The 9,730-nt window shown below is 43.7% G+C and overlaps 1 non-coding gene across 1 annotated transcript; it reads right to left on the bottom strand.

The window, feature by feature from the left end:
• Positions 1–5,765: 5,765 nt before the first annotated feature.
• On the bottom strand, positions 5,766–5,838 carry trnar-ccu (transfer RNA arginine (anticodon CCU)). The gene has a single exon. It is a non-coding gene; the product is annotated as a tRNA-Arg (tRNA).
• Positions 5,839–9,730: the final 3,892 nt, after the last annotated feature.

Genomic DNA, 9,730 nt, shown 5'->3' with positions numbered 1-9,730 from the left:
TCATAGGTGAGATCCCTTGGTCTCACCGATCCCTCCCCCCAAAAAACACGATTACGTTGAAAATAACCATTAAGCCATTTGTTAAGATTTCCCCCATGTGGACCTGTTGTCACTCTTACCCTGATGGTTGCTGATACTTCCGGACAGTTTTTCGGTCTTATCTGAGGAATTTTATCATTTATATCAGAATGGCCCTATTCTGAGGCCACTTTAGCGCTCAATCAATGACGATTTACTATGCTTTTCCCATTGAATGCCATATTGAGGTTAAATCAATGACTGGAGTTTTTAATTGATAAAAACAAATGACAATTGAAAGTGTAAGTCAGTATCGTGCATTTACTGGTCTCTGTAGTGATTTTAGGAGGCTGTGCCTATTTCTACTTTTACCCCATACTCTTTAACCCGATACCTATGTCATGACCTTGGCCTGGGGGTAGGTTTATGACAGTCATAAATACCTCTTCCCCCCCTTTTTCCTCTCTCGACCCTACTGATGTGAGATTTGAAAATCCTTTGTTGAACGTAGAGAGTCAGGGAACATCAGAAGGTGGGGGGAAATGAACTATATTCTGGTAATCCGACCAATTGAACATATGCGGTGGTACTTAATGAATATAATGTCATCTGAGACATTCTCATCAATGATAGGATGACATAAACTCTACAGTGGAACGTCTGCACATTGTAGTTCTCGGATTCACATGGAATTGTTGTTCAATTTAAATGTTTGAATATAAAATGATTGATGAAGAGATGAAATGTAATTTTAGCTTCCAAATGAGAGATTTGGGTTTTCATAAGGTTAGGGCTCTGGTCAATCAGTGGCCTGCCCCTGTGAAGGGACATGGGTTATAAAACTTTTCAGACACACCCTTCTCGCTCCACTATATAAAGCCTTGACGAAAATGTAACCTCTTGTTCAAAGTACGTGAGGTCTGCAGCCTCTGCGTTAAAAGGACTAACATGTCAACTACAGAACTAAGCCAACCTCAGCATGAGCTTTGGTTGCGAATGGTATGAACTTTGAACTGTTATTCACTACATGTCGGCTAGGAAAGAACAGACAAACTATCCCGTCTACCACACAACGACGTTACTACAACGTATCCAATTTACTACCAGATACATTCTTCAAAGGACAAAGGACTCGGTTGGGCAACACGGCCTTCCATCTACCACCAACCTACCAAAGTAAGTAAGAGTAAATATTTATTGCATTTTCCTTTTCCGAATGGGCGGTAATTTAGAATGCATAAGATACTGTATTTACGATAGAGACATCGCTTCTCCCTTTGTTCTTCAGTCTTCCCGCTCTTTCACTCAAACTAATCCCCCTTTTCTTTGTGTAAACAGCTGTCATATCTGTTCCGCCCGCTAGGGATGTTTTCCTTTATGACGTAATTTGTAATTAAGGTATGATTAATTCTGTGTATATGTAATTATGTGTGATTAGTTAGGTTTTAGTAAATAAATAATTAAACCCAATTTTGTATTGCTGATTCAACTTGTTCGTGAAGATAACCAAGAATTTACAACTTTCAGATGAGACTGAATTAAGGTGACAATTAATATTGACTGCTATTGATGTAAAATATTACAAGGTCTTTAAGAGTTTATTCGGAAGATAACAGCTCTATAAATATTTTTCCGTGGTGCCCCGATTTGACTACCTGTTCAGGAGTCTTATGAGGTTTTGGGTTGAGAAGCCTTTTTGTCCTAGACTTGGCACTCCGGTACCGCTTGCCATGCAGTAGTAGAGAGAACAGTCTATGACTGGGGTGGCTGTAGTCTTTGACAATTTTTAGGGCCTTCCTCTGACACCGCCTGGTGTAGAGGTCCTGGATGGCAGGCAGCTTAGCCCCAGTGAAGTACTGGGGCTAAGCTTAGGAGTGAAGTACTTAGCCCCAGTGAAGTACGCAGTACCCTCTGTAGTGCCTTGCTGTCAGAGGTCAAGCAATTGCCGTACCAGGCAGTGATGCAATCATTCAGGATGCTCTCAATGTTGCAGCTGTAGAACCTGAGGATCTCAGGACCCATTTCAAATCTTTTTAGTTTCCTGAGGGGGAATAGGCTTTGTCGTGCCCTCTTCACAACTGTCTTGGTGTGTTTGGACCATTCTAGTTTGTTGTTGATGTGGACACCGAGGAACTTGAAGCTCTCAACCTTCTCCACTACAGCCCCGTCGATGAGAATGGGGGCGTGCCTCGGCCTCCTTTTCCTGTAGTCCACAATCATCTCCGTAGTCTTGGTTACGTTGAGGGATAGGTTGTTATTCTGGCACCACACGGCCAGGTCTCTGACCTCCTCCCTATAGGCTGTCTCATCGTTGTCTATGCTCAGGCCTACCACTGTTGTGTCGTCTGCAAACTTAATGATGGTGTTGGAGTCGTGCCTGTCCATGCAGTCGTGGGTGAACAGGGAGTACAGGAGGCGACTGAGCACACACCCCCTGTGGAGCTCCAGTGTTGAGGATCAGCATGGCAGATGTGTTGCTACCTACCCTCACCACCTGGGGGCGGCTCATCAGGAAGTCCAGGATCCAGTTGCAGAGGGAGGTGTTTAGTCCCAGGATCCTTAGCTTAGTGATGAGCTTTGAGGGTACTATGGTGTTGAACGCTGAGCTGTAGTCATTGAATAGCATTCTCACATAAGTCTTCCTTTTGTCCAGGTGGGAAAGGGCAGTGTGGAGTGCAATAGAGATGGGATCATCTGTGGATCAGTTTGGGCGGTATGTAAATTGGAGTAGGTCTAGGGTTTCTGGGATAATGGTGTTGATGTGAGCCATTACCAACCTTTCAAAGCAATTCATGGCTACGGATGTGAGTGCTACGGGTCTGTAGTCATTTAGGCAGGTTGCCTTTGTGTTCTTGGGCACAAGGACTATGGTGGTCTGCTTGAGACATGTTGGTATTACAGACTCAATCAGGGACATGTTGAAAATGTAATTGAAGACACCTGCCAGTTGGTGAGCACATGCCCGAAGCACACGTCCTGGTAATCCATCTGGCCCCGAAGCCTTGTGTATGTTGATCTGTTTAAAGGTCTTATTCACGTCGGCTACGGAGAGCGTGATCACACAGTCTTCCAGAACAGCTGATGCTCTCATGCATGCTTCAGTGTTGCTTGCCTCGAAGCGAGCATAGAAGGCATTTAGCTTGTCTGGTAGGTTCGTATCACTGGGCAGCTCGCAGCTGTGTTTCCCTTTGTAGTCTGTAATAGTTTGAAAGCCTTGCCACATAAGACGAGAGTCAGAGCCGGTGTAGTATGATTCAATCTTAGCCCTGTATTGACGCTTTGCCTGTTTGATGGTTTGTCTCAGGGCATAGTAGGACTTCTTGTAAGCTTCCGGGTTAGAGTCTCACACCTTGAAAGCGGCAGCTCTACCCTTTAGCTCAGTGCGAATGTTGCCTGTAATCCATGGCTTCTGGTTGGGGTATGTATGTACAGTTTCTCTGGGAACGACGTCCTTGATGCACTTATTGATAAAGCCAGTGATTGATGTGGTGTATTCCTCAATGCCATCGGAAGAATCCCGGAACATGTTCCAGTCTGTGATAGCAAAACATTCCTGAAGTTTAGCATCTGCTTCATCTGACCACATTTTTATGACTGAGGGGAACATTTCATGAAGTTATTGCATTATAATGAGTTACTACATTATCTTTCAGTTATTAAATTATAATTTGCAGCAGGATATGCCTGCCGGGCCCTTCACTCCTAACAAGCCTCTATTCCTCTGTCACAGTTGTCGTGACCGAGTGGTTAAGGCAATAGACTAGAAATCTATCGGGACTCTCCCCGTGCAGGTTCGAATCCTACCGACAACAAAAATGTTTTTTTTTACCCCTACGGAGGTGGACGTTTTTCTTATACCAAGAAGTGTTTCTTATACCAATCACATCCTCTCAGATCTCCACAAGTACATAGGGATTAGGTGTCCATTTGGGATAGGACTGCAGGCCATCTATCCCACCTCACACCTTTCCACACCTGGTTATCAATCCTTCTAGCTCTATAGGCCACAGTAGCATAAGTTACAGGTTTGTATTCAAGCCAGATTTCAGGTGAGATTCCATGATAAACTCAAAAATATAACAACACGATTCTCATGAATAACCATTAAGCCATTTGCTAAGATTTCCCCCATGTGGACCTGTTGTCACTCTTAACCTGATGGTTGCTGATACTTCCAGACACCGTTTTGCTCTTATCTGAGGCATTTTAAAATGTATGCCAAAATGGCCATATTCTGAATACACTCTAGCACCAAATCAATGATGATTTACTACGCTTTCCCATTGAAGGTCATATTGAGGTTAAATCAGTGACTGGATCAATGAATGATTGTAATTTATAAAATCCAATGACTATCTCATGTTGAAAGTGCAAGTCAGTATCATCTATTTACTGGTCTCTGAGGTGATCTCAGGAGGCTGTGTCTATTTCTACTTTTATCCCATACGCTTTAACACAACACCCAAGTAATTTCTTGTATTCAGGATGGCCTAGCGCTCTAAGGCGTCGCGTTCAAGTCGCAATCTCCCCTGGATGTTTGGGTTTGATTCCCACTTCTGTCTGCTTTTTAGCGCCTCTCACTGAGGAGTCACGCTGATTTGTGGTAACAAGATGATGATGAAATATCAACTTTACACAGAGAAATAATTGGTCATAAACACTCACCTTTAAACCTTCTGCTCTTGGGAAAAGATGTAAGAAAATAACAAATAAGCAATACTAAATAACAAATTAATGTGGGGAACATTGCACTTCATGAAGTTATCACATTATAATGAGTTACTACACTATCTGTCAGTTATTACATTATCATTTGCTGTAGGCTATGCCTGCCGGGACCTTCACTCCTAGTCAGTCTCTATCTTTAGTCATAGTTGTCTTGGCCGAGTCGTTAGGGAGATCGACTAGGAAACCATTGGGATCTTCCCACGCAGGTTTGAATCCTGAGGACTACGGGTAAGCATTATGTTGACCTCTCTCTAGGTGGAAATTTAGTCATGCTGGGCTCCCGAGTGGCTCAGTGGTCTAAGGCACTGCATCTCAGTGCTTGAGGTATCATTACAGACACAATTGCCCCCGAATCACCTTAGGATGGTGTTTCCGAATGTTTGGTTTACTCAGTGTATACAACTTGATTCTGGCTTATCCATTAACATTAAAACTTCTTAGGGATAGGGTCCTTTTTTCAGAATTTCCAGATGATTGACATGCCCAAAGTAAACTGCCTGTTACTCAGGCTCAGATGCTAGGATATGCATTTAATTGGTAGAATAGGATAGAAAACACTCTGAAATTCCTAAAACTGTTAACATAATGTCTGTGAGTATAACATAACTAGCTTGGTGAAGGTTGTATTGGTCATATTGATTACAAAGATCCCCAGTGGCCTAAGACACTGGCCTCCTAAGCCATGGATTGTGAGTTCTAGTCTTTTCTGAAGTGGCTGAGAGCAGAGTGGCGTAGTGGAAGCGTGCTGGACCCATAACCCAGAGGTCGATGGATCGAAACCATCCTCTGCTAAACAGTTTATTTTAAGTGCGAACAACTTTTTAAAAAAATGTGTCGTTTCAGTGCCATTATACATTTTTTTTACCTCTTCCAACAGTTCGTATAGGTCATACTGTTTACACAGTATCCCAGTGGCCTAAGACACTAGACTCCTAAGCCATGGATTGTGAGTTCTAGTCTTTTCTGAAGTTGCCGCTAGCAGAGTGGTTCCGCTTCCGCTGCGCCACTCCGCTTCCATCCACCCCAGATGGGACTTGAACCCACAATCCCTGGCTTAGGAGGCCAGTGCCTTATCCATTAGGCCACTGGGGTACTGTCTACCTTATGCAAATAGTATGAACTGATAGAATCAGTAAAAACAATGTGTACTGGATAGCACTGAGACACGCAAATGAAATTTAGCTTTCTAATTTCTGTTTGCGTTTCATTTTTGAAAAGAATCTGTTTAGCAGAGGATGGTTTCGATCCATCGACCTCTGGGTTATGGGCCCAGCACACTTCCGCTGCGCCACTCTGCTCTCAGCCACTTCAGAAAAGACTAGAACTCACAATCCATGGTTTAGGAGTCCAGTGTCTTAGGCCACTGGGATACTGTGTAAACAGTATGACCTATACGAACTGTTGGAAGAGGTAAACAAAAAATTATAATGGCACTGAGACATGCCCATGAAACGACACATTTTAAAAAAATGTTGTTCGCACTTAAAATAAACTGTTTAGCAGAGGATGGTTTCTATCCATCGACCTCTGGGTTATGGGCCCAGCACGCTGCCGCTGCGCCACTCTGCTCTCAGCCACTTCAGAAAAGACTAGAACTCACAATCCATGGCTTAGGAGTCCAGTGTCTTAGGCCACTGGGATACTGTGTAAACAGTATGACCTATACGAACTGTTGGAAGAGGTAAAAAAATATATATAATGGCACTGAGACATGCCCATGAAACGACACATTTTTTAAAAATGTTGTTCGCACTTAAAATAAACTGTTTAGCAGAGGATGGTTTCGATCCATCGACCTCTGGGTTATGGGCCCAGCACGCTCCCGCTGCGCCACTCTGCTTCCATCCACTTCAGAAAAGACTAGAACTCACAATCCATGGCTTAGGAGTCCAGTGTCTTAGGCCACTGGGATACTGTGTAAACAGTATGACCTATACGAACTGTTGGAAGAGGTAAAAAAATATATATAATGGCACTGAGACATGCCCATGAAACGACAAATTTTTTAAAAATGTTGTTCGCACTTAAAATAAACTGTTTAGCAGAGGATGGTTTCGATCCATCGACCTCCGGGTTAGGGGCCCAGCACGCTCCCGCTTCGCCACTCTGCTTCCATCCACCCCAGATGGGACTTGAACCCACAATCCCTGGCTTAGGAGTCCAGTGTCTTAGGCCACTGGGATACTGTGTAAACAGTATGACCTATACGAACTGTTGGAAGAGGTAAAAAAATATATATAATGGCACTGAGACATGCCCATGAAACGACACATTTTTTTAAAATGTTGTTCGCACTTAAAATAAACTGTTTAGCAGAGGATGGTTTCGATCCATCGACCTCTGGGTTATGGGCCCAGCACACTTCCGCTGCGCCACTCTGCTCTCAGCCACTTCAGAAAAGACTAGAACTCACAATCCATGGTTTAGGAGTCCAGTGTCTTAGGCCACTGGGATACTGTGTAAACAGTATGACCTATACGAACTGTTGGAAGAGGTAAACAAAAAATTATAATGGCACTGAGACATGCCCATGAAACGACACATTTTAAAAAAATGTTGTTCGCACTTAAAATAAACTGTTTAGCAGAGGATGGTTTCTATCCATCGACCTCTGGGTTATGGGCCCAGCACGCTGCCGCTGCGCCACTCTGCTCTCAGCCACTTCAGAAAAGACTAGAACTCACAATCCATGGCTTAGGAGTCCAGTGTCTTAGGCCACTGGGATACTGTGTAAACAGTATGACCTATACGAACTGTTGGAAGAGGTAAAAAAATATATATAATGGCACTGAGACATGCCCATGAAACGACACATTTTTTAAAAATGTTGTTCGCACTTAAAATAAACTGTTTAGCAGAGGATGGTTTCGATCCATCGACCTCTGGGTTATGGGCCCAGCACGCTCCCGCTGCGCCACTCTGCTTCCATCCACTTCAGAAAAGACTAGAACTCACAATCCATGGCTTAGGAGTCCAGTGTCTTAGGCCACTGGGATACTGTGTAAACAGTATGACCTATACGAACTGTTGGAAGAGTTAAAAAAATATATATAATGGCACTGAGACATGCCCATGAAACGACAATTTTTTTAAAAATGTTGTTCGCACTTAAAATAAACTGTTTAGCAGAGGATGGTTTCGATCCATCGACCTCCGGGTTAGGGGCCCAGCACGCTCCCGCTTCGCCACTCTGCTTCCATCCACCCCAGATGGGACTTGAACCCACAATCCCTGGCTTAGGAGTCCAGTGTCTTAGGCCACTGGGATACTGTGTAAACAGTATGACCTATACGAACTGTTGGAAGAGGTAAAAAAATATATATAATGGCACTGAGACATGCCCATGAAACGACACATTTTTTTAAAATGTTGTTCGCACTTAAAATAAACTGTTTAGCAGAGGATGGTTTCGATCCATCGACCTCTGGGTTATGGGCACAGCACGCTCCCGCTGCGCGACTCTGCTTCCATCCACTTCAGAAAAGACTAGAACTCACAATCCCTGGCTTAGGAGTCCAGTGTCTTAGGCCACTGGGATACTGTGTAAACAGTATGACCTATACGAACTGTTGGAAGAGGTAAAAAAATATATATAATGGCACTGAGACATGCCCATGAAACGACACATTTAAAAAAAACGTTGTTCGCACTTAAAATAAACTGTTTAGCAGAGGATGGTTTCGATCCATCGACCTCTGGGTTATGGGCCCAGCACGCTCCCGCTGCGCCACTCTGCTTCCATCCACCCCAGATGGGACTTGAACCCACAATCCCTGGCTTAGGAGTTCAGTGTCTTAGGCCACTGGGATACTGTGTAAACAGTATGACCTATACGAACTGTTGGAAGAGGTAAAAAAATATATATAATGGCACTGAGACATGCCCATGAAACGACACATTTTTTAAAAATGTTGTTCGCACTTAAAATAAACTGTTTTGCAGAGGATGGTTTCAATCCATCGACCTCTGGGTTATGGGCCCAGGACGCTCCCGCTGCGCCACTCTGCTTCCATCCACCCCAGATGGGACTTGAACCCACAATCCCTGGCTTAGGAGTCCAGTGTCTTAGGCCACTGGGATACTGTGTAAACAGTATGACCTATACGAACTGTTGGAAGACGTAAAAAAATATATATAATGGCACTGAGAGATGCCCATGAAACGACACATTTTTTAAAAATGTTGTTCGCACTTGAAATAAACTGTTTAGCAGAGGATGGTTTCAATCCATCGACCTCTGGGTTATGGCCCCAGCACGCTCCCGCTCCGCCACTTTGCTTCCATCCACTTCAGAAAAGACTAGAACTCACAATCCATGGCTTAGTAGTCCAGTGATTTAGGCCACTGGGATACTGTGTAAACAGTATGACCTATACGAACTGTTGGAAGAGGTAAAAAAATATATATAATGGCACTGAGACATGCCCATGAAACGACACATTTAAAAAAAATGTTGTTCGCACTTAAAATAAACTGTTTAGCAGAGGATGGTTTCGATCCATCGACCTCTGGGTTATGGGCCCAGCACGCTCCCGCTGCGCCACTCTGCTTCCATCCACCCCAGATGGGACTTGAACCCACAGTCCAGTGTCTTAGGCCACTGGGATACTGTTTAAACAGTATGACCTATACGAACTGGTGGAAGAGGTAAAAAAATATATATAATGGCACTGAGACATGCCCATGAAACGACACATTTTTTAAAAATGTTGTTCGCACTTAAAATAAACTGTTTAGCAGAGGATGGTTTCTATCCATCGACCTCTGGGTTGTGGGCCCAGCACGCTCCCGCTGCGCCACTCTGCTTCCATCCACTTCAGAAAAGACTAGAACTAACAATCCATGGCTTAGGAGTCCAGTGTCTTAGGCCACTGGGATACTGTGTAAACAGTATGACCTATACGAACTGTTGGAAGAGGTAAAAAAAAATATATAATGGCACTGAGACATGCCCATGAACCGACACATTTTTTAAAAATGTTGT

This window comes from Oncorhynchus mykiss, chromosome 7, assembly GCF_057628025.1.
Source record: "Oncorhynchus mykiss isolate SJ-2025 chromosome 7, ASM5762802v1, whole genome shotgun sequence".
In the NCBI taxonomy this organism is placed as follows: Eukaryota; Metazoa; Chordata; class Actinopteri; order Salmoniformes; family Salmonidae; genus Oncorhynchus; species Oncorhynchus mykiss.
Note: the sequence above shows the minus strand (reverse complement) of the source record. Positions and strands in the feature narration are given on the sequence as shown.